Here is a 25,290-nt window from a genome sequence, read left to right as displayed (position 1 = left end):
TGTTTTCTAGATGGGTTACTTTTATAGTTAACTTTGGTCAAAGTACAAGTTGGTGACTAAAGTAGTAAAGTTAGCAAGCTACCACCAATGCAAGCTAGCTTGAGGCAAACCATTTTGGTTGCAAGATAATACTCTTGCAACTTGCTAAGCTCTCTATGAGCAAAGCCTTCCCCTAATTTACTTTAGGCTTATGATCTTAATTTCCAGTTTGTACTTACAAACTCTATTTACCTTTGTTTTATCAAAGTACTTTTTGATTCATGATTCACTTGGCTAGTATTGGACTAGTACAAGAGTATCAAACTTAGCCTAGAAACAAACCAAATACTTAGCATCCCTCTTGCATAGATGCTAGTGCTGATTTGAAAGTGGCTACTCCATGTGGGAAACTGGAAACTGGAAAGATTTCGAAAAACCTTGGAATGACGAGTCATTCTATTGAGAGATTTTGAAGGAGTTTTGAAACCTTGGAATGAAGATGCATCCCATTGAATGATTTCTTTTGAAGGTGAATGTGATCTGTGAATGACTTGGTGAATTTTACAAAACACTGATGGTTGGGTTCGGATGCGATACCATTCCAATTTTACCGTACCCCCACAATACCTGAATCTGGGTAGGGCTTAGCTGGAAGTTTGTGTGTCTTAGTATGGGTTCCCTCTAAACAAGCATCATCGGGGTTATGCCGAAAGCTGCCTCTACCACAAACAACTGAGATGATACGATATGATGCGCGATGAGGTGAATGTCCGGCCCAAGCCCTGTGCAGTTCCCAGGTTGACAGTTGGTCTTCACTGGGAGGCCAAGCTCATGGGGAGAGGTGCCTATACTAGGGTGTGTAAATGAAAGGTTATGATTGGTAGTTCGCGTACTGCGTACGATAAATCAGGGCCAGTTACCCCTGACGAGCTATTGCAATTGTTGTGGCACAAGTGTACAACCTCTGCAGAGTTAAACCTATTCGAATAGCCGCGTCCTCGGTTATGGACAGTTGGAAAGGCCATACTGTTCCGTCATCAGAACTTTTCGAAAACTATGAATGGTGAAGGGTGACTTATGACTTTGAACTTGAATGGAGACTTTGACTTGGAATCACAACAGAGTTGTGGGAATGACACTAATGTTCCCACTTGAGTAGTTGGTACATAAAGAGTTGTTTACAAAAATGTTTGTGAAACAAATTCTGCTTTATGCAAAATAAACTAGAGCTTAGCACCCCCTTACTAGGATTGTTAGCACTTACCTTAGCATTAGTTTGCGAGTACTTTAAAGTACTCACGGCTGTGTCCCTGGCTATTCAAATGGCCAGATTTTGAAGCAGAACCACAGCATGAAGAAGACGACCCGCAGGACGCCCACGACAACTAGGGAGCCTTCTGACGTCAGACGTTGGCCTGTGGACTAGAGAGTCCCTTCTACTTTACGCTTCCGCTATGAAACTATGAACTTGGTGAATGTTGATCCCTAGATCAACTCTGTGTGTAATATGGGATCGTGTGATCTCTATTTGTAAGACGACTATGGTATGTAATGAATGATGACTTATGATATTCAACTGTTATGCCTCGCAACAACAATATTCCTGGGATTGCGATGTATGGCATGACAGGCATCTGGACTTAAAAATCCGGGTGTTGACAAGTTGGTATCAGAGCCATTGTTTGACCTTAGGAGACCCTAGTTAGAATGGACGTCTGAAAAACTTAGTTTCAAAAACCAATGAAGTGAATATTTGTGAAAACTTGTTCTTACCCTTACCTTTGAGATTCCTTGCCAAAAATGAGAAAGACATACTCTACTTTCTTGCAAGCCTACATAAAAACTTGCACACTTGACTACTTCTCTAATTTACTCCTCTTTGCTCACAGATGACGTACCAATGGGAGTCCTATCAGCTTGGTCCCGAAGGCGACCTCAAGTTCGAAAAAGAGTTGAAGCAACTAGTGGATTATCTAGGACACCCATACCCTAAGTTCTTCGGAATGCCACTCAAGGCAAAGGCAGGAGAACCGCCTCAGTGGGACGTTTCTACTGATCTACGAAGAAAGCTTGATGCCCCGGTATGGGAAACCATTTGGATTGCTGTAACAGGAAACACCTGGAAGGAAGGACTAGCCGAAGCAATGCAAGAAGCAATTTTTCGTCTGTGTGGACAAAATAAGGACAAAATCAAGAACACTCGCTTCATCTACTACCCAAGACATGACCCCTGGGGAGAACCAATGACCATGCCCCCACCACAACCAAAGATGAATCCCTATGAAGCACCTCAGGACTTCAGGCAGTACAAAACCCGCAGGGATTTGGACAACGCCCTCGCCTATCGTCAAGCATCTCACCCGTGAAGAAGAAGATTCCACCCGGAAGAGTAGTATCACTCCAGCACTGAAGTAGGTGTGAGTTGTATCAGGATCCCCTTGTATCGTAGAACGAATGAATGGTTCTTCAAACCAACGGTGTGTTAGATTTGTAATGTGTGATGTTTGGTATGAATGAAAAGGTGTTGCTGGTTTTTACCCCCTTCAACACTACCCAAGTTTTCAATTTTTGAACTTTGTGAATTTTAACTCAAACAAACCATAGAAGTTTCCCTCTTACCTTATCATCTACTTCAATGTTCAGATGGCCCCTCCTACCCGCAACAACTCCCGTGCCCAAGCAAATCAGATACCCCCTGAGCACGCCAAGATGACTGACGCCATCAACATCCTTGCAATGGAGCGCAAGGCACTTCGCCATCAGCAAGCCAAGAAGGACTACCTCATTGCCCGCCTCCGCGTGAAGATAGCATCACTAGAACGGCTCCTCCCAATACCCCACCATGCCCCCAGAGCCAATTCCGATGTGACTTGCTACGCATGTGGTGTTACTGGTCACTACTCTAACCAGTGTCCGGTGAAAGCCGCCAACAAAGCCCCAAGAACTGGAAGCAATGCTGTACCTATTACACAAAACGACAAGGCAACGGTAACCTGCTATGCATGTGGAACTGTGGGTCATTACTCCAATGAATGCCCCAAAAAGCTTGCCAAGACTGCCGCCAACCCCGCTGCATCTGCACAGCAGCAGCGCTGCTTTCGCAACTAGAAGAAATTTTGCTCCAAACTACCCGAACAACCGCAACGGTCGCTACTACAACCTGAAGGCCACCGAAACACAAGGAACATCTCAGAATATGCCAAGTATGTTCCCTGCTAAATCCTATCACCCAATCTCTCTTAGGAACCTAACTCTTCTTAAAATCTCGGGACGAGATTTGTTTAAGGGGGAAGGGTTTGTAACATCCCAAATTTCAAAACAAAGCAGAAATGAATTTTCCTTTTTCCAAAAATGAGGACCAACAAAAACTTTTCTGAATTAGAGTGTTATGCCTAGTGCTCCTACCTATTACTTGTGTTCTTGCCTTGATGAGTGTGGTATACTTATGTGATACACCCTCAAACCCTAGAGTGATCAAGTGAAGATCACAAACCAAATAAAAACAAAAAGAGAAAGAAATCAAATAAGAAGAACCCTAAACCTTTTCCAAAATCATTTGGATCTGGTTTTGAGAAACCCAAAATAGAAGAAAGCTATATGTGGGCCTATAGCCCTAATAGGTAAATATTGAACCCTACCTTCTCTTATTTTACTAAATGGTAGTGAACCATTGTAAAACTTGTTAAACCCTAAACCACATCCCTCTTGACATCAATCTTTGAAAAATAGAATAAAAAGGAAAAATCTTATTTTAGAAAGAAGCATATATGCCTATGGCTATTTTGTAAAACTTCCCCTAGGCCTTTCTACTTTATGTAGAGAATTGGAAAGTATTCTTAAACCTTATCTAGTACTTTTCCAACACAATCCAAAGTGGAACACAAGGTTTTCAAAAAGAGAGTAATAATGCCATAGAGGTATATGAGAGCAAAATATCAATTTGTGAAATTGAGGATCTTGACCCTAGACTTGAAGTGGAATGGGTGGATCACTCCTATATACCTTTTCAACTCTCAACAACATCAATTGGGTCAAGCCAAGTTCAATAAAAATCAAGTGCCACATATGCATAGAGGCATATGTGACCCGTAGCCATTTTCACCAATTCTTGTCCTATGCCCTTCTACTTTTACCAAATGGTGTGAAACCATCTCTGAACCCAATCTAACCTTAACTTGACCCTCCACCTTGCTCAAGTAAAGCAAGGGGAGCACCTTACAAGAATAAGAAAAATTGACTTGTCATCTCCTATGTGTTTTGGCCAATTTTACAAATCTTTGAGCTAGACCTCTTGGAATGGTTTCAATGGTTTGAAATTGCTTCTAAACTAATAAGAATGACATTGGAGTCAAGTCAAGTCCAATCAAATGGAGAGAAACCCAATAGTGGGATATTTCCATTTTCCTCACATACACATAGGGCCAATTTATCAACTCTTGATCTAGGCACCAACCTTGCCTCAAAATGGTTGGAACCTTTCATCCAACTTCATCTAACACCAAATAAAACCTCACCCTTGTCAAAGCAAGGCCAAGAAAAATAAAAGTTTAAATAGTTAGAAATTCACAAAACCTCACATAGGGCTTATGCCATTTTTCTAAATTTTGACCCTAGCCCATTTTGGCCTTCACCATTAGTTGTATAATGATGCTAAACATCTATTACAACTTTTGGAATCCAAGAAACCCAATTCAAATCAATTTCAAACTCAATTGGGGATCACATGCAATAATGGTCAAATCTGCCATAAGTATTCTGGTCCCTACTTTGAGCCTCTCCATTTCAAGTTTTTCAAACTAGACTTTCCCAACTCTTTGCATGTCATCCAAGAGGACATCAAGGTGAGCAACCTTTGTAAAGACCACCCTGCCAAAATCCTTATTAATCAATTGCTAGGCTCATCCAAAGTTGGCACTTTTAATTAAGTGGAACAATCTCCCACTTAGGGAATTTGCTATATTTCGATTTTCTAAATTCCACCACCACCTTTCTTTGCCTCTGGTCATTTAGAACCAAACCAATTACACCCCTTTCAAAATTGTCAACCTTTTGAGCCAATTCAAATTTGGGCAAAATTTGATGAAACATAAATAGGGAACCACACACACTATTTGAAATAGTGTCCTACACTACCCATAATCTACCCCAACCTACACCATTCTGTTCCCTTGTCCCCTCTCACCCTACAACACACAAAAACCCTAGAGGAGCTAGCTACACATGGCCTAGCCATGGCCATGCCGGCCATGGACATACCCTCTTGCTCCCCCTCTCTTCTCTTCACTCTAGCACCGACCACCTTGCCCTACTGCCTCCCCTTGGTCCCCTGAGCAAGCTCATACGCGCCATTAGTCGAAAGGTGGACCACGTAACCCAGGCCAGCACGCGCCCACGACGCACCGGGTGCGACAGGGAGCGGCATGGCCATGCCATTGCATGTCTGCCGACGCGCGCACCGCGGCCAACCATCGACTCGCCGCCCCGCTCCATCCCTGGCCCCCTCTCTTCTCCCTGAGCATCAGCGCCGCACCGCGAATCCACCAGACACGCTCGCAACCACGGCCCTGGACCACCGCCGCCGGAGACGTCGACACGATCCCAGAACGCCGCCGCAAGCACGGACGCAATGCGTCGTCGCCAGACCGTCCCCCACCTCGCCATCACGCTCGTTAGCTTCGCCTGGATCTCGCCTACCTAACTCCGCCCTCGCCCATCCCCATTACTCGCCAGAAACACCGCGACCATGTCGGCTCCGCCGCAGACCTCGGCCACCTCGCGTCGCTATAAAAGGAGGACGATCCCGCCTCCATCTCCACACCAAACTTGCTTCCCTCTCTCTTCTGATCCTCCTCGACCATCTCTCTCCCTCAATTACCCACCGGAGCCCTCCAATTGCACGCCGGAGACCCGCAAGCCGACGCAGACGCCGCCGCCGATTGGAGCCCTCCTCGAGACGCCACTGCTACCAGGAGGACCGCCGTCTTCGACAACGTCGCTGCGCACCTCGCCGTCGACCGCCGGAGCTCCGACGACCGCTCCGACCCCCTACCTCCGCCGTGCCCGCGTCTGCCTCTCGTCGACGACGACGACGATCCCCCGCCGTTGGATCTTGATCTGATCGCACGGCCACCACTCGCGCGTACCGATTCGGTAAGCCACCGTCACTGACGCGCGGGCCCCTTTGTCAGCTGGCCCGAAACGTTACCGGGCTGGCTTGGGCCATGTTTAAATCTTTCAGTCCATTCGGCTTTCCCGCCAGCCCAGCTAGTTCAAATTGGTTTTAAACTTTTTCAAATAATTGTAATACTGCCTCCACTTTGAAATTCAACCATTTCAAATTGGCTAAACCAAATCTAGTGAATTTTATACCGTTGGAAAGCTTAGGAAAATATCTACCCAATGCCACTGGCCTCATGGTCAACCTCTTTGTAGAATTAATCTGACAAAAATAACAAGCCAGGGACTTTTCTGCCTTAGAATAATTCTTAAAAATCAACCAAAATAGCTATTGAGTAAATTCCAACTCCTTTAGCTCACTTTTGACTTGCACTAATTGTTTATGAAATAAAATGGTGTGGTCACTTTGCATGATCTTGCCCTAGTTTAAGAAATGTGCAATATGGCTAGTTTAACTAGTTGATATTGTCCGAAATTATTAAGTAATTCATATGAAGTCTTATGCTTCATTTAAATCTTATCTCAAAGGAATTCATGTGATGTTTGGACCCTGGCCAAACTCACCTATATGAATTACTAAGAGATTTAAATCATAGGTAGTGTTATTAAATGGAATGAGGTATTTTATCTCATTTAAATCTATTTCTCAATTTATGATGATGAATGGTTGACTTTGGTCAACTTGATTTCATGCATGAATGTTGGAGAAATTAAATCTTAAGAAGTTTTCAGTAAGAGAAAGGTATTTCTCAAACACTAGATGGAAACTATCACTTACATGTAAGGAGAGGAGATTATTTTCCTCAAGCCACACAACCAATGCACTCTAAGTGTAGTATTGGTGTGAGTACAAGTATTGTTAGAATAACCAATGAATTGTTGAGGTGGTGCAATCACCTCAATGGTAGTTGCTAACCTAGTTACAACTATGTGTTAAATCTTATGAGAGGTTTCTCTCTCATTTAAATCTTGGTCCCAAGTATTTCAACATGAGGTATGGACCATGGTCTATATAATCTCATATTGAGTATTGGGTGACCTTAAATCATTACCCTTGTTAGGATTAAATTGTATGAGGTATGAAACCTCATTTAAATCATTTTTCTCAAATGAGGAGTATGAAGAGGTTGACCTTAGTCAACCTAGGTCATATTGTGTTCATAAGAGAAATTAAATCTTAATAAAGTAATGAGAGGAAATTATTTCTCTAAGTAATTAAAAGTAACACCTAAGTTAGTATGAGAGGAAATTGTTTTTCTTGAATAAGAGGAACACCTCCACCCACTTAATAGTAGTGTGGGATGCTAGTTAAGTTGTGTGAAGCTGGTATGAGATTAGTTAGTATGTAAGTTTGGTATGATGATTGTGTATCCCGTATTCGTATTTTAGACGCTAGTACCGGAGACCACCAGGAAGAGGTGGACTTCTACAACAAGGAAGGAGAAAAGGACTTGGACCCTCACTTCAACCAAGGCAAGCTAGCACTGATAGAAATTACCTTTGCAAGGTGATATTGTTTGCAAGCTAAGATATTTAGTTTGCAAACTAATATTCTTGCAAGGTGCACGCCCCTTGGGGCAAGGCACCATGTTTCTTACCCTTTTATTATATGAACCCATCCTAAGTTTTGATTTTACAAATTCTTACCTGTTTTCTAGATGGGTTACTTTTATAGTTAACTTTGGTCAAAGTACAAGTTGGTGACTAAAGTAGTAAAGTTAGCAAGCTACCACCAATGCAAGCTAGCTTGAGGCAAACCATTTTGGTTGCAAGATAATACTCTTGCAACTTGCTAAGCTCTCTATGAGCAAAGCCTTCCCCTAATTTACTTTAGGCTTATGATCTTAATTTCCAGTTTGTACTTACAAACTCTATTTACCTTTGTTTTATCAAAGTACTTTTTGATTCATGATTCACTTGGCTAGTATTAGACTAGTACAAGAGTATCAAACTTAGCCTAGAAACAAACCAAATACTTAGCATCCCTCTTGCATAGATGCTAGTGCTGATTTGAAAGTGGCTACTCCATGTGGGAAACTGGAAACTGGAAAGATTTCGAAAAACCTTGGAATGACGAGTCATTCTATTGAGAGATTTTGAAGGAGTTTTGAAACCTTGGAATGAAGATGCATCCCATTGAATGATTTCTTTTGAAGGTGAATGTGATCTGTGAATGACTTGGTGAATTTTACAAAACACTGATGGTTGGGTTCGGATGCGATACCATTCCAATTTTACCGTACCCCCACAATACCTGAATCTGGGTAGGGCTTAGCTGGAAGTTTGTGTGTCTTAGTATGGGTTCCCTCTAAACAAGCATCATCGGGGTTATGCCGAAAGCTGCCTCTACCACAAACAATTGAGATGATACGATATGATGCGCGATGAGGTGAATGTCCGGCCCAAGCCCTGTGCAGTTCCCAGGTTGACAGTTGGTCTTCACTGGGAGGCCAAGCTCATGGGGAGAGGTGCCTATACTAGGGTGTGTAAATGAAAGGTTATGATTGGTAGTTCGCGTACTGCGTACGATAAATCAGGGCCAGTTACCCCTGACGAGCTATTGCAATTGTTGTGGCACAAGTGTACAACCTCTGCAGAGTTAAACCTATTCGAATAGCCGCGTCCTCGGTTATGGACAGTTGGAAAGGCCATACTGTTCCGTCATCAGAACTTTTCGAAAACTATGAATGGTGAAGGGTGACTTATGACTTTGAACTTGAATGGAGACTTTGACTTGGAATCACAACAGAGTTGTGGGAATGACACTAATGTTCCCACTTGAGTAGTTGGTACATAAAGAGTTGTTTACAAAAATGTTTGTGAAACAAATTCTGCTTTATGCAAAATAAACTAGAGCTTAGCACCCCCTTACTAGGATTGTTAGCACTTACCTTAGCATTAGTTTGCGAGTACTTTAAAGTACTCACGGCTGTGTCCCTGGCTATTCAAATGGCCAGATTTTGAAGCAGAACCACAGCATGAAGAAGACGACCCGCAGGACGCCCACGACAACTAGGGAGCCTTCTGACGTCAGACGTTGGCCTGTGGACTAGAGAGTCCCTTCTACTTTACGCTTCCGCTATGAAACTATGAACTTGGTGAATGTTGATCCCTAGATCAACTCTGTGTGTAATATGGGATCGTGTGATCTCTATTTGTAAGACGACTATGGTATGTAATGAATGATGACTTATGATATTCAACTGTTATGCCTCGCAACAACAATATTCCTGGGATTGCGATGTATGGCATGACAGGCATCTGGACTTAAAAATCCGGGTGTTGACATATATGCTTAGATCTCTATGTTGAGATGACTATGTGCTATGCTTATATATCTTGATATTCACATGTCCATACCATGCTTGTTTCCTAAAGATATTGGGGGAGCTTCTCATATTCCACAAATGGTGCACTTTGCATTCAAATGCAAATTCTCCAAATGCACATATTATGGGGAGCTGTCTTAATATCACATATGGAATCAAGGTTTAAAGCTTATCATAATATCTATATGTGACTCTAGCTCGGTTTGTCATCGTATATCAAAAAGGGGGAGATTGTAAGGGTATTTTACCCTTATCCATTATTTTGGTAACTATGACACCGTGCTAGAGTATTTGGACTAATACATGTTTATTCTTGTGACGGTAAAGCACACGTCCGTTGGGAAACCCAAGAGGAAGGTATGATGAGTACAGCAGCGAGTTTTCCCTCAGTAAGAAACCAAGGTTATCGAACCAGTAGGAGATGAAGATCACGTGAAGGTTGTTGGTGAAGAAGTGTAGTGTGGCGCAACACCAGAGATTCCAGTGCCAACGTGGAACCTGCACAACACAATCAAACTACTTTGCCCCAACTTAACAGTGAGGTTGTCAATCTCACCGGCTTGCTAAAAACAAAGGATTAAACGTATGGTGTGGAAAATGATGTTTGCTTGCAGAGAACAAAAGAGAACAATGATTGCAGTAGGTTGTATTTCAGATGTAAAAAAATGGACCGGGGTCCACAGTTCACTAGTGGTGTCTCTCCAATAAGATAAATAACATGTTGGGTAAACAAATTACAGTTGGGCAATTGACAAATAGAGAGGGCATAACAATGCACATACATATCATGATGACTACTATGAGATTTACTTAGGGCATTACGACAAAGAACATAGACCGCCATCCAGCATGCATCTATGCCTAAAAAGTCCACCTTCGGGTTAGCATTCGCACCCCTTCCAGTATTAAGTTGCAAGCAACAGACAATTGCATTAAGTATTGTGCGTAATGTAAACAATACAAATATCCTTAGACAAAGCATTGATGTTTTATCCCTAGTGGCAATAGCACATCCACAACCTTAGGGGTTGCTGTCACTCCCCCAGATTCAATGGAGACATGAACCCACTATCTAGCATAAATACTCCCTCTTGGAGTCACAAGTATCAACTTGGCCAGAGCCTCTACTAGCAACGGAGAGCATGCAAGATCATAAACAACACATATATGATAGATCAATAATCAACTTGACATAGTATTCCATATTCATCGGATCCCAACAAACACAACATGTAGCATTACAAATAGATGATCTTGATCATGATAGGCAGCTCACAAGATCTAAACATGATGGCACAATAGGAGAAGACAACCATCTAGCTACATCTATGGACCCGTAGTCCAAGGATGAACTACTCACGCATCAGTCCGGAGGCGGGCATGGTGATGTAGAACCCTCCGGTGATGATTCCCCTCTCCGGCAGGGTGCCGGAGGAGATCTTCTGAACCCCCCGAGTTAGGGTTGACGGCGGCGGCGTCTCTGGAACTGTTCTGGTATTTTGGCTCTCGGTACTAGGGTTTTCGGGGACGAAGGAATAAATAGGCGAAGGGGCAGCGTCGGGGGAGCCAGGGGGCTCCCTCCCCACGTCACGGCGCGGCTGTGGGCCCCCCCGCGCCTCCATATGGGGAGGTCCCCCTGCTGGCCTTCCTCGACTCCTCTTCGGTCTTCTGGAACACTCCATGGAAAATAGGGCCGGGGGCTTTTGTTTCGTCCAATTCCGAGAATATTTGTAAAACAACTTTTCTGAAATAAAAAACAGCAGAAAACAGGAACTGGCACTGTGGCATCTTGTTAATAGGTTAGTCCCAGAACATTCATAAAAACATTATAAAGTGTGAATAAAACATGTAGGTATTGTCATAAAACTAGCATGGAACATAAGAAATTATAGATATGTTGCAGATGTATCAAGCATCCCCAAGCTTATTTCCTACTCGCCCTCGAGTAGGTAAACGATAAAAAGAATAATTTCTGAAATGACATGCTACCAACATAATCTTGATCAATACTATTGTAAAGCATATGAGATGAATGAAGTGACTCAAAGCAATGGTCTATAGTTTGCTAACAAAAAGATAATGACTAAACAACTGAATCATATAGCAAAAACTTTTCATGAATAGTACTTTCAAGACAAGCATCAAAAAGTCTTGCATAAGAGTTAACTCATAAAGCAATAGATTCTTAATAAAAGGTTTTGAAGCAACACAAAGGAAGATTTAAGTTTCAGCAATTGCCTTCAACTTTCAACATGCATATCTTATGGATAATTGTCAACACAAAGTAATATAATAAGTGCAATAAGCAAGCATGTAAGAATCAATGCACACAAAGTTGACACAAGTGTTTGCTTCTAAGATAGAAAGGAGTAGGTAAACTGACTCAACATAAAGTAAAAGAAAGGCCCTTCGCAGAGGGAAGCAGGGATTAAATCATGTGCTAGAGCTTTTTAAGTTTTGAAATCATAAAGAGAGCATAAAAATAAAGTTTTGAGAGGTGTTTGTTGTTGTCAACGAATGGTAGTGGGCACTCTAACCCCCTTGTCAAACAGACTTTCAAAGAGCAGATCCCATGAAGGACGTTATCTCTACCTGCAAGGTAGATCATCCCTCTTCTCTTTTGTTTACACATGTATTTTAGTTTGGTTATAGATGACACTCCTCCCAACCTTTTGCTTTCACAAGCCATGGCTAACCGAATCCTCGGGTGCCTTCCAACATTTCACATACCATGGAGGAGTGTCTATTGCAAAATTAAGTTGCTTACTGATAAATCAGGGCAAAACATGTGAAGAGAATTATTAATGAAAGTTAATTAATTGGGGCTGGGCACCCCGTTGCCAGCTCTTTTTGCAAAATTATTGGATAAGCGGATGTATATGCCACTAGTCCGTTGGTGAAAGTCTGCCCAACAAGATAGAAAGATAAAACACCACATACTTCCTCATGAGCAATGGAATATTGACACAAATAAGGAGTAATAAAGTTTTGAATTGTTTAAAGGTAGCACATGAAGTATTTACTTGGAATGGCAGAAAAATACCATATAGTAGGTAGTTATGGTGGACACAAATGGCATAGGTTTTGGCTCAAGGTTTTGGATGCACGAGAAGCATTCCCTCTCAGTACAAGGCTTTGGCTAGCAAGGTTGTTTGAAGCAAACACAAGTATAAACCGGTACATCAAAACTTACATAAGAACATATTGCAAGCATTATAAGACTCTACACTGTCTTCCTTGTTGCTCAAACACTTTTACCAGAAAATATCTAGACCTTAGAGAGACCAATCATGCAAACCAAATTTCAACAAGCTCTACGATAATTCTCCACTAATAGGTTTAAACTACATGATGCAAGAGATTAAACATGATCTACTTGAGAGCTCAAAACAATTGCCAAGTATCAAATTATTCAAAACAATATACCAACTACCACATGCAGCATTTTCTGTTTCCAACCAAATAAGAATAAGTGCTGCGGCTTTAAGCTTTCACCATGAACATGAAGAATATATGCTGAGGCTTTCAGCTTTCGCCATGAACATGAAAAATAAATGCTGAGGTTTTCAGCTTTCGCCATGAACATGAAAAATAAATGCTGAGGTTTTCAGCTTTCGCCATGAACATTAAAAGTAAAACGAAGAACACAAGTGTTCAAATGAAAAAAGCGAAGTGTGTCTCTCTCCCACACAAGCATGTTAGGATCCGATTTATTAAGAAAACTAAAATAACAAACGAGAATAAAAGCACACAGACGCTCCAAGTAAAGCACATAAGATGTGACGGAATTAAAATATAGTTTCACTAGAGGTGACCTGATAAGTTTGATGAAGAAGGGGATGCCTTGGGCATCCCCAAGCTTAGACGCTTGAGTCTTCTTGAAATATGCAGGGATGAACCACGGGGGAATCCCCAAGCTTAGACTTTTCACTCTTCTTGATCATATTATATCATCCTCCTCTCTTGATCCTTGAAAACTTCCTTCACACCAAACTCAAAGCAATCTCATTAGAGGGTTAGTGCATAATCAAAAATTCACATGTTCAGTAAGGATACAATCATTCCCAACACTTCTGGACATTACCCAAGGCTACTGAAACTAAATGGAGCAAAGAAATCTACTCAAACACAGTAAAAGAGGCAATGCGAAATAAAAGGCAGAATCTGTCAAAAACAGAACAGTCCGTAAAGACGAATTTTTTCGAGGCACTTAACATGCTCAGATGGAAAAGCTCCAGTTGAATGAAAGTTGCGTACATATCTGAGGATTACTCATGAATTTTTTAAGGATTTTATGATTTTTCTGCAGAGAGAAAAGCTCAAAACCGTGACAGCTAAAAATCCGTTTCTGCGCAGAAATCCAAATCTAGTATCAACTTTTTATCAAAGACTTTACTTGGCACAACAATGCAAGAAAATAAAGATACAAAGGTATTGCTACACTAGTAGGCAGTACCTTTGACTCAAAAATAAAAAAAAATTGCAGAAATAAAATAATGGGTTACTCCCATAAGCGCTTTTCTTTAACGCCTTTCAGCTAGGCGCAGAAAGTGGAAATCACATAACATCAAGAGAAGAAGCATCAACATCATAAATTTCCCATAGTGGTACTAAGGGTTTTATCAATTTTAAGCTCATAATGATTCTTTGGCTTTGGCATCTTAGGGACATACATGAACTTTTGCTCCTTACCCACATAAGCTTTCTCCTTAAACTTAAGAGAAGAAAAAGTTGAACCCAAGCTTCCCATAGCTTCTTCAAGTTCACCAATCCTATGGATTTGATTATCATGGATAGCACAAGTTTCTAAGACAACAATTCTTTCATTAATTCCTCCTAGGGATTTATCAAGTTTATCAGTATTATCAAGTAATATTCCCAAATTAGTCTCAACACTTGGAAGATTTTTCTCTATGGCCTCCAACTTTTTCATGACATCCTCAAGAGAGATTTCAGTTTTAGCTTCATTAACAGGTGGTATTCCAACTAGACTCTCAATGATGTAACTAGCTTCTAAAGCAGGAGTACCTAGGAAATTAACCCCTGTAAGAGTATCAAGAACATACATATTCCAGCTAGAGATACCAACATAAAAGTTCCTAAGGAGGATAATAGTGGAGTGTTTCTTAGTACACCTATGATGAGCATCACTAATTCTATACCAAGCATCTTTAAAACTTTCTCCCCCTTGTTGCTTAAACGAACGAACTTCAACTTCAGGACTACTCATTTTAGCAATAAAAATAAACAAGGTAAAAAAACGAAATAACAAAAGTAAACAAGTAACTAATTTTTTTGTGTTTTTATATAAAGAAAGCAAACAAGACAGAAAATAAAATAAAACAAGACAATAAACAAAGTAAAGAGATTGGGTGTGAGAGACTCCCCTTGCAGCGTGTCTTGATCCCCCCGGCAACGGCACCAGAAAAGTAGCTGCTTGTGACGGTAAAGCACACGTCCGTTGGGAACCCCAAGAGGAAGGTATGATGAGTACAGCAGCGAGTTTTCCCTCAGTAAGAAACCAATGTTATCGAACCAGTAGGAGATGAAGATCACGTGAAGGTTGTTGGTGAAGGAGTGTAGTGCGACGCAACACCAGGGATTCCGGTGCCAACGTGGAACCTGCACAACACAATCAAACTACTTTGCCCCAACTTAACAGTGAGGTTGTCAATCTCACCGGCTTGCTGAAAACAAAGGATTAAACATATGATGTGGAAAATGATGTTTGCTTGCAGAGAACAAAAGAGAACAATGATTGCAGTAGGTTGTATTTCAGATGTAAAAGAATGGACCGGGGTCCACAGTTCACTAGTGGTGTCTCTCCAATAAGATAAACTAGAACATAACAGCGCGCGTTGTAGCGCCCGTCCATTTTAATGAAAAAAAAGAACATAGTATTTGTGACAAACACAAAATGAAGCATCACAATGAACTTTAGTCTTTCAATCAGCTATTAAGAAGCAGTTGAAATGAACCACTGGGCACATCCATTTGTGAACAAACACAATGAACCATCACATTTAACTTAGTCTTTCAGTTAGCTATTAAGAAGTTAGATACGCCTACATATGAGAAGTTAGATCGGATTTTAGCCTCTGTTCAATGGGAACAGAAGTTTCCCTTAGTAACTGTACGAGCCCTGACTCGTACAGGATCGGATCATACTCCTCTTTTGGTTGATATGGGTAGTCCAGCTCATGTAGGGAAGAACAATCACTTCTCTTTTGAGTTATCATGGTTAAAGAAGGATGGTTTCTATGATTTAGTTAAGGATATGTGGCTTACATGTGGTACTGCTTCATCTCCTATAGAGACATGGCAACTTAAAGTGCGTCAGTTAAGACAATTTCTCCGGGGATGGGCGAGAAATTTAGCTGGGGTGTATAAAAAAGAAAGAGAAAGACTTGAAAGGGTCATTGATGAACTAGACATCAAGGCTGAAACCATACCACTTAGTGTGGCTGAGAGGGCAACTAAAAAGGAGGCGGATGATTCTCTCTCAAGGCTTAGGCGTGAGGAAGAATCCAAATGGGCCCAAAGAGCAAAGGTGAGGCATGTGCGAGAAGGCGGAAATAATACTAAGTATTTCCACTTAATTGCTAATGCAAAACACAGAAAGAAATTTTTTTTCCAACTAGAACAGGATGAGGGCACAATAGTTGGTGAGGCTAACCTGAGAGTTTTTATTTCTGAGTATTATAAAAAACTTTTTGGGGCGCCGATTCCGAATTGTTTCTCTATGTTGGAAGAGAATAATGAGGACATTCCTCAAGTATCTAGTGATGAGATTGAGGTTCTAACGGCGATATTTACGGAGGATGAGGTGAAGGAAGCGGTAATGCAAATGGAGAGAAATAAAGCTCCCGTGCCGGACGGTTTGCCGGCGGAGTTTTACCAGATTTTTTGGGATGTGATAAAGGAGGATCTGATGGCCATGTTTGTGCAGTTGCGGACTAGCGATTTGCCTCTATTTAAATTGAATTTTGGTGTGATCACATTACTCCCTAAAAAGAAGATGCTAGTAGAATAGAGCAATATAGGCCTATCTGTTTGTTGAATGTTAGCTTTAAGATTTTTACCAAGGTTGGCACAAATAGAGTGACTGCTTTGGCATATAAGGTAATTAGACCAACACAATCTGCATTTATTCCAGGAAGAAATATTTTAGAGGGAGTTGTTGTGCTTCACGAAACCATCCATGAACTTCATAGGAAAAAAATGGATGGTATAATTTTTAAGATAGATTTTGAGAAGGCTTATGATAAGGTGAATTGGGCATTCTTACAGCAAGCTATGCGCATGAAAGGTTTTCCACCTATTTGGTGTGATTGGGTGGCGAGGTTTGTCCAAGGGGGAAGTGTCGGTATAAGAGTGAATGATGACATAGGTCATTATTTCCAAACTATGAAAGGTCTTCGACAGGGTGATCCCCTCTCGCCCATGCTTTTTAATATTGTTGCGGACATGTTGGCTATTCTCATCGCAAGGGCGAAAGAGAATGGACAAGTCGGGGGATTGATAGACCACCTTGTAGAAGGTGGGGTATCAATCCTACAATATGCCGATGACACGATCCTTTTTATGGAGCATGACATAGAGAAAGCTGTTAATATGAAGCTTATTCTATGCTTGTTTGAGCAACTGTTGGGTTTGAAAATCAACTTTCATAAGAGTGAAATTTTTTGTTTTGGTAAAGCTAAGGACATACAGCAAGACTATCGACAAATATTTGGGTGTGAGATTGGTTCGCTACCTTTTAAATATCTGGGAATTCCTATTCACTATAGAAAACTTTTAAACAAAGAATGGAAACCTGCGGAGGATCGGTTTGAGAAAAAATTAGGATGTTGGTTGGGAAAGATACTATCTTATGGAGATCGTCTTGTTTTAATTAATTCTGTTCTGTCAAGTTTACCTATGTTTCTACTATCCTTTTTTCCAATACCCATAGGGGTACAGAAAAGATTAGATTTCTATAGGTCGCGTTTCTTTTGGCAAAGCGGTCAGTTAAAAAAGAAATATAGATTGACAAAATGGAACATTCTCTGTAGACCGAAGGATCAAGGGGGCTTAGGGATTGAGGTTTTAGATATTAAAAATAAGTGCTTGTTAAGCAAATGGCTTTTCAAGTTACTTAATGAACAAGGTATGTGGCAGGAGTTGTTGCAGAACAAATATCTTAGGTCACATACCCTGTCCCAGGTTCAAGCTAAACCCACGGATTCACCCTTCTGGAAGGGTATTCTAAGTGTGAAAGATGAGTTCTTTCAACGGGGATCTTTTAGTGTTGGCAATGGACTAACTACGCTGTTTTGGGAGGACTCTTGGCTGGGCAACGCTCCTCTTTCTGTTCAATATCCGGGGCTGTTTAACAAGGTGGCTCGTAGAAATGTGAGGGTCGCGGATGTTCTTAATCAACCAACGCTGAACATTACTTTCAATAGGATTTTAAGGGGTTCAACGTGGGAAGATTGGTTGAGTTTAGTGGAACGTTTGATGGAGATACAACTTAATGATCAGCCGGATAGTTTTTGCTGGAATTTAACAACTTCTCGGAAGTTTTCTGTTAAATCTCTTTATACTGATTTCATGAGTGGACACACTCGGTTTTTGAAAAAATATCTGTGGAAATTAAAAGTGCCACTGAAAATCAGAATTTTCATGTGGTTTTTGAATCGGAAAGTCCTACTTACTAAAGATAACTTGGCGAAGCGAAAGTGGACTGGCTGTACTAAATGCGTGTTTTGTGACTCTAAGGAATCTATAGAACATCTTTTCATTAGGTGCCCTTTTGCAAGCTTGCTGTGGAGAGTTATTTATTTCACGTTTAATATTCCTGCTCCAACAAATATTAAAAACTTGTTTGGGAAGTGGCTGAATGGTATTGGCAAAGTTGTCAAAGAGCGGATTCGTATAGGAGTCTGTGCTTTACTTTGGGCAATTTGGAATTGTCGAAACGATATTGTTTTTAACGGTGCGGGTTCTTCTCAATTTTTGCAGGCTATCCATCGAACTACTTACTGGATAAATATGTGGTCCCATCTACTCCCCGAGGACCAGCATGCACATATGGATTCTGGGTGCACTCGCTTGATGGCGGTCGTTCGGGCTATCTTCAACCAGGGTGGTTGGCGGCATATTAATAGATTACAAGATACTTAGATCGTCTTTGTTTTCACTTTTTAGATGGTTGATTCATGTCGCAACTTTAGCCGATCCATGAACGTTTTTGGATGATGCAATAAAAGGCTGTGTGCATCCTTTGGATGCAGAGGCCGGGGATCTCCCCCATTTCTAAAAAAAAAAAAGCTATTAAGAATTAGTTGAAATGAACCACCATGTCCATCCATTTTAATACTCCCTCTGATTCATACTACTTGATGCTAATATAGATGTATCTAGAAACATTTTAGTTTTAGATGCATCTATTTAAGAAATATGAATAGAAGGGAGTAAAAAACGAACATAGTAATTGTGAACAAACACAATAAACCATCAGAATTAACTTAAGTCTTTCAGTCAACTAATGAATCAACTAAAAACTTCTGAACAATATCAAGTATAAGTATGTGGAGCTGGCTTATCAAGCTAGTACTCCATACGTCCCAAAATGTAAGACGCCTAAGGATTAGTCAAAAGTCAATGTTTTTTAAGTTTGACCAAGTTTATACACAAAAATATAAATATTTACAGTACTGAATCAACATGAATAGACACTATAAAGTATATTTTCTTAATATGTTCATTCGATATTGTAGATGTAAACATATTTTTCTAAGTATTTGATCAAAGTTAGCAAAGTTTGACTTTTGACCAATCCTTAGATGCCTTCTATTTTGGGATGGAGGAAGTAGTTCACATGCCAAAAGAAAAATATTTGTATAAAATACACAGATGGAGATTTAAAATTTCAGAAATAGTAAATTGTACATAAGCATGCATCGTAAGAAGTTCTGACATTGTCTACATATGGTCCGAGAAAGCAAAAGGAAAGATCATAATGGAAAACGATGTCTTCATTATCCATGTCCACTTTGATTCAAAGTGGACATGGATGATACATAAGGCAACACGTAAATATAAACGATAGGACAATTTTTTGTAAAGTTATAATGGAAAACGATGTCTTCATTTCAAAGTGGACATGGATGATACAGAAGGCAACAAGTAAATATAAACGATAGGACAGGAGCACATAATAACTTTAATGGTACAACATGAGGCAACAAATATTGGCTATGTGTCATCCAGGAAACACACATAGCGCACGTACCGAATGCATGTACCGAATATATTGAAACTCTTAGTAATTTATTCTGGCTTGGGATATCGCGGACTACCAGTATGAGGAGCCGCTAAGAAACTGTAAAAAGGGCCCTACGCAGAAACGAATTACGATATAAGTTTTTTGTAAAGCACGAAAAATAGTAATAAAGATTAACATTTACGATTTAGATATAACGAGAAAAGGCAAGCTAATAATGAAAATATATGCGCACCTTCAGCTGCTTAGATATGCCTCACAAAGTGCTACAAATCTGGAATCCATGCACGGTTACACAAAAGTGGTTTTTGCTAAAGCTGAAATTTGAAGTCTTGAAGAGATGCAAATTACCTGATAATATATTGTGTATTTGGGGTGTGATTCCTCGTTTCTTGCAGTAAGTCAGTTTCCGCATTCTTGTTCTGAATTCATTGCCTTATGCAAATATATCATATACACAAACATGGGATGACCATTCTATTAAAATATAAGTGTGCTTCCAAGACAAATGGAAAAAATAACAGACGATAGTTCAAATGTGATTTTGGTCAGACATTAACTAGGTAACACCCCGCACGTTGCTGCGGGATCTTGAGTAAGATCTTGTAAAAATCTGGAGTATATGATTGCATCACGACACTTAAACAAAAAATTGGAGCACAATTAATAGGCACAAAATTCCATATGAGAGGATTCACCAATTTACATTGCAAAGTATCGTTTCCATGAATACTGGAATAAAATATAAGGTTCAATTTGGAGTAGAACATGGATTAAGATGATATCCAGCTACATATATTTGAACAGATGAAGTGAAACGAAGAAAACTCCTAGACCGATGGTTCTAGCAATTTGATGGATGATGTCAAAAAATTAATTACTTTACAATATAACGTCCTGGAGTATCTTGAAGCTTGATGGTTGTGGTAGCCGTCAAGCAGCCAGACGAAGTCGCCAATTTAACTAACTTGAAGCATGATGTAAAAAATAATAATTACTTTACACAGTTGAACTGACTTCAACCTTGACGGTTGTGGCAGCTTGTTGCTGGTGGTTCATCTTTTTATTTTCTCTTTTGACTGTAACCTGCAACAATGAAGAAGGAAAGAAGAACCGGCATCAAATCAGCAATGCTTTTTTATTTCATAGACGCACATTGAGAATCTACGAAAAGGAGGAATCGTAGTTATTTGATGCACAAGGCAGGTCAGTTCACATAAAAAGTTTACCAAAGAACCTGGCAAGCAAAAAGGTTGAGAGGAAGATGGGGTTATCCAGTGAAGTTCAATAACACGGACCGGAGCAGGGGGAGCCTTACCGCCTTACTACGTGAAATAAGACAACTAAGCTTACAGCTTATGCATTACCAAACATAAATAACTTCATCTAAAAAAACATAAATAACTTTGTCAATTTACTACAGTGGAGATTGTCATCACGGCATCACCTAAGTCCCAGAATGATGGTTGCTAGAGAGATTCATGATCCCTCAGCGGGTGAGAAGACCGCGTCCAGCACAATATCGGCTCGTCATGACGGCGGCATCAGCAAAGTGACAGCACCGATGGCTTCCATTGTTCTGGAACACTATCAAGTTGTGCCTGCCCGGTGTGTGATGGGATGTACGTGTATATATTGAGAGATGTGGTGGGACAGTAGTGGAAAGGGACACTATTTATTGTAGAGAGGCTTGACGTTTGCGTTTTTGTAGCCAGTTACGGGAGAGGAAAAGATGGATGCAACTGAAGCGAACGGGAGCGCGCGAGTTAGACGTTTCAATTAGCAATTTCATAAGTACATCTAATAGGCAATTCAAAATCAGATAGAATTGTAACATTCTCCTGGAATGAAAATACCAAATGTTCAACAACTGAAGGTATCATACGGGCAGAATCATGAAAGAATACCATAACCTTTAGGGAATAGATGCAAATAATCATTCTTTTGTTTTCATATGATTTCTCGGATTGCTTTTCCAGCTTCTCATGCCACTTCTTCACCTTGCCGTTTTTCTTGAAAAACAATAAGTAATCCTGTAACAGAATTATGAAGCAAACTCTTACTTCCTAACAGAGTTTGGTGGGTGGAACACAGAAATTATAGTCTACGTATAATTATGTAGCATCTCTGTAAGAGTACAACTCAACACCAATGCAAATTGCAACTTACAGATGCTAACACTATTAGAAAAAAAAAAGATAACATCTATTCTCTCCAACGCAAGAATGCAAGCACCTCTCCCAATCTGTCAAGCTACCGGCTGAGCCGCCTTGCCCTGCATCGACTTGTCTTTGTGCTAGTTCAGCAGCAAGCTCTACTTCAGAGCAGAAACAAACAAGAAGACCTGATTAATCAGCTACAACCAAGTCTGCAATAACCTCCAATGACGGATCAATTCATCTTTTGTAGGAAAAATTGTGGATCGTTTTGATCCTTCCGAAATGCACGTGACTATCGAGGAGGTCGATCCGGGCGAAGGCGTCCTTTCTCCTCCTCCATCTGGTCGAGGGTCTTCATGGGCTATGGTCGCGTGGTCCTTGAGCGCCGCCCATAGCCTCTGATCCAGGTTCATGTTCTTCACATCACCCTTTTCCATCTGCACCTGTTCTCCCACCAGTAGCCCCAACTCCAGCCCCAGTATCTGCCATCTCTCCAACGAACTGATCCAGCTGCATCCGCAGTAAGTATGGAAGACAAGGGGGGCAAGCCGGAAACTGCCGTCCATTAGAGCAATTCCAATAGTATAGCCAGCTGCTGGCTATAAGTCAAGTGCCATGTCATCTATAGCCAACTTAGAGCCAACATATACAATAGTGAGCTATAAAAATGTAGTACTTAATCAATATGTGGCCCACTTTTCACTCTCACAAAGTGCCTAGGAGCACGTGATAGAGCTGGCTCTTGCATAAGAGCCCACTCTCCTTCTCTCTCCTCTCCTCTCTCCTCCAACTAAGCAATAATATACTATTTTAATCCTTATAGCCAGCTGACTATGACTTATTGTACTTGCTCTTAAGGAAGCGCAATGCCCGGCCACCTTCTGCGGCATTTAAACACGAGAAGAAACTGCGGCGGCGCCACTGCATCCTTCCCCACGCGGCCATGTCGTCCCTCCGCCTTCCCAAACGGACCAAAAGCCCGTCGCTGCTCCGCCTTCCCATACAGTCCGAACAAGGGCAGCAGGCCGATTGTTCCAGCCTCCATGAATTCGTTACTCCTCTGTCCCCTCGCAGCCACATGGCCCACGGCGGCCCAGTTTACAAGAAGGCACCAAAAACGATACGCGGAGTAGCGGCCCCTTTGACGTCGGTCCGTCCTGCTCGATCGAGATAACGTAGCAAACGAGGCCTAATTGACGCCGCGGGACGAAGACATGATCTGGTGCGTCCATGCGCTTGATCCAACGGTGAAATAGTCCAAATTGCTGTTGGAGGGTCTAGTTGGTTCAGTTTTACTGTTAACTAATAACATGTTGGGTAAACAAATTACAGTTGGACAATTGACAAATAGAGAGGGCATAACAATGCACATACATATCATGATGACTACTACTCCCTCCGGTTCATAGCTTAGGGGTATAAATTTTTATGATTTTTCCTCAAAGCTTAAGGCGTGGGTCTGGCTCGATAGCAATTCTCCCCAGAGTACCCCTCGATGGACGACCATCTAGCACCGCTGTTGCTTCCAATTCCATGTACATCATTTACTGCACCACGTACTGGGCGAGCGTATTGGACGGGTGCGGCGGCGTGCATGCTGCTGTGGGCTCCCGGTGATGCTCGACGCTCCCCTGGCATGCATGAAGGTTTCATCGGGTGGCGTTGCCATTAATTTGGGAGTGACGCTGGCCAATAAATTTCGTTGCAGATTAATTAGCTCCTCCATTGATGGGCATGCATGCGTACGGGAGAGAGCACGAATTAAGGAGAGGTTATGCTTGCATGCAGGGGCAAGATAGGAAGTTTTCCTTCCCTCAGATCGCTTCTTAATAACTGTGCAAGATTTTTTACGCCTTATGCATTGAGAAGGAGGGAGTATGAGATTTACTTAGGGTATTACGACAAAGAACATAGACCGCCATCTAGCATGCATCTATACCTAAAAAGTCCACCTTCGGGTTAGCATCCGCACCCCTTTCAGTATTAAGTTGCAAGCAACAGACAATTGCATTAACTACTGTGCGTAATGTAAACAATACAAATATCCTTAGACAAAGCATTGATGTTTTATCCCTAGTGGCAACAGCACATCCACAACCTTAGGGGTTGCTGTCACTCCCCCAAATTCAATGGAGACATGAACCCACTATCTAGCATAAATACTACCTCTTGGAGTCACAAGTATCAACTTGGCCAGATCCTCTACTAGAAACGGAGAGCATGCAAGATCATAAACAATACATATATGACATATCAATAATCAACTTGACATAGTATTCCATATTCATCGGATCCCAACAAACACAACATGTAGCATTACAAATAGATGATCTTGATCATGATAGGCAGCTCGGAAGATCTAAACATGATGGCATAATAGGAGAAGACAACCATCTAGCTACTGCTATGGACCCGTAGTCCAAGGATGAACTACTCACGCATCAGTCCGGAGGCGGGCATGGTGATGTAGAGCCCTCCGGTGATGATTCCCCTCTATGGCAGGGTGCCGGAGGAGATCTTCTGAACCCCCCGAGTTAGGGTTGACGGCAGCGGCGTCTCTGGAACTGTTCTGATATTTTGGCTCTCGGTATTAGGGTTTTCGGGGACGAAGGAATAAATAGGCAAAGGGGCAGCGTCGAGGGAGCCAGGGGGCTCCCTCCTCACGTCACGGCGCGACTGTGGGGCCCCCCGCGCCGCCATATGGGGAGGGCCCCCTGCTGGCCTTCCTCGACTTCTCTTCGGTCTTCTGGAACACTCCGTGGAAAATAGGGCCGTGGGCTTTTGTTTCGTCCAATTCCGAGAATATTTGTAAAACAACTTTTATGAAATCAAAAACAGCAGAAAACAGGAACTGGCACTGTGACATCTTGTTAATAGGTTAGTCCCAGAAAATGCATAAAAACATTATAAAGTGTGAATAAAACATGTAGGTATTGTCATAAAACTAGCATGGAACATAAGAAATTATAGATACGTTGGAGACGTATCAGTCTACTAGATGATTCCCAGGTATTAGCCAAAGAGGTATACTGGTGTATCAATGGAACAAGAAGGCAATGGGAGACCCCCCCACTTTGATGAAAAAGCAATAATGTTTCCCAGAACCTGGCCGGTCCCTGGCCCGGTCAGACCGGCCCTAGCACCGGCCAGCCCGGCGCCGACCGGCCCCAACGCTGGTGCCAACCCGGCAGAGTCCAGTAAGGTTGGGCGCTGGTCCGGCCAGGGCCCGGTCGCCAGCCCGGTTTGGACCGGCCGCTCCGGTCGCAGGTCCGATCGGACCGGATGCCTGACCGGCTGCCCCGGCGCCCAACCGGGCCTAGCGCTTGTGCCAACTAGGCATGTTCCAGTACGCGAAGAAGTTTCTCCGGTCAAGACCCGG

The sequence above is a fragment of the Lolium perenne genome, chromosome 6 (genome assembly GCF_019359855.2).
Source record: "Lolium perenne isolate Kyuss_39 chromosome 6, Kyuss_2.0, whole genome shotgun sequence".
Taxonomy (NCBI): domain Eukaryota; kingdom Viridiplantae; phylum Streptophyta; class Magnoliopsida; order Poales; family Poaceae; genus Lolium; species Lolium perenne.
Note: the sequence above shows the minus strand (reverse complement) of the source record.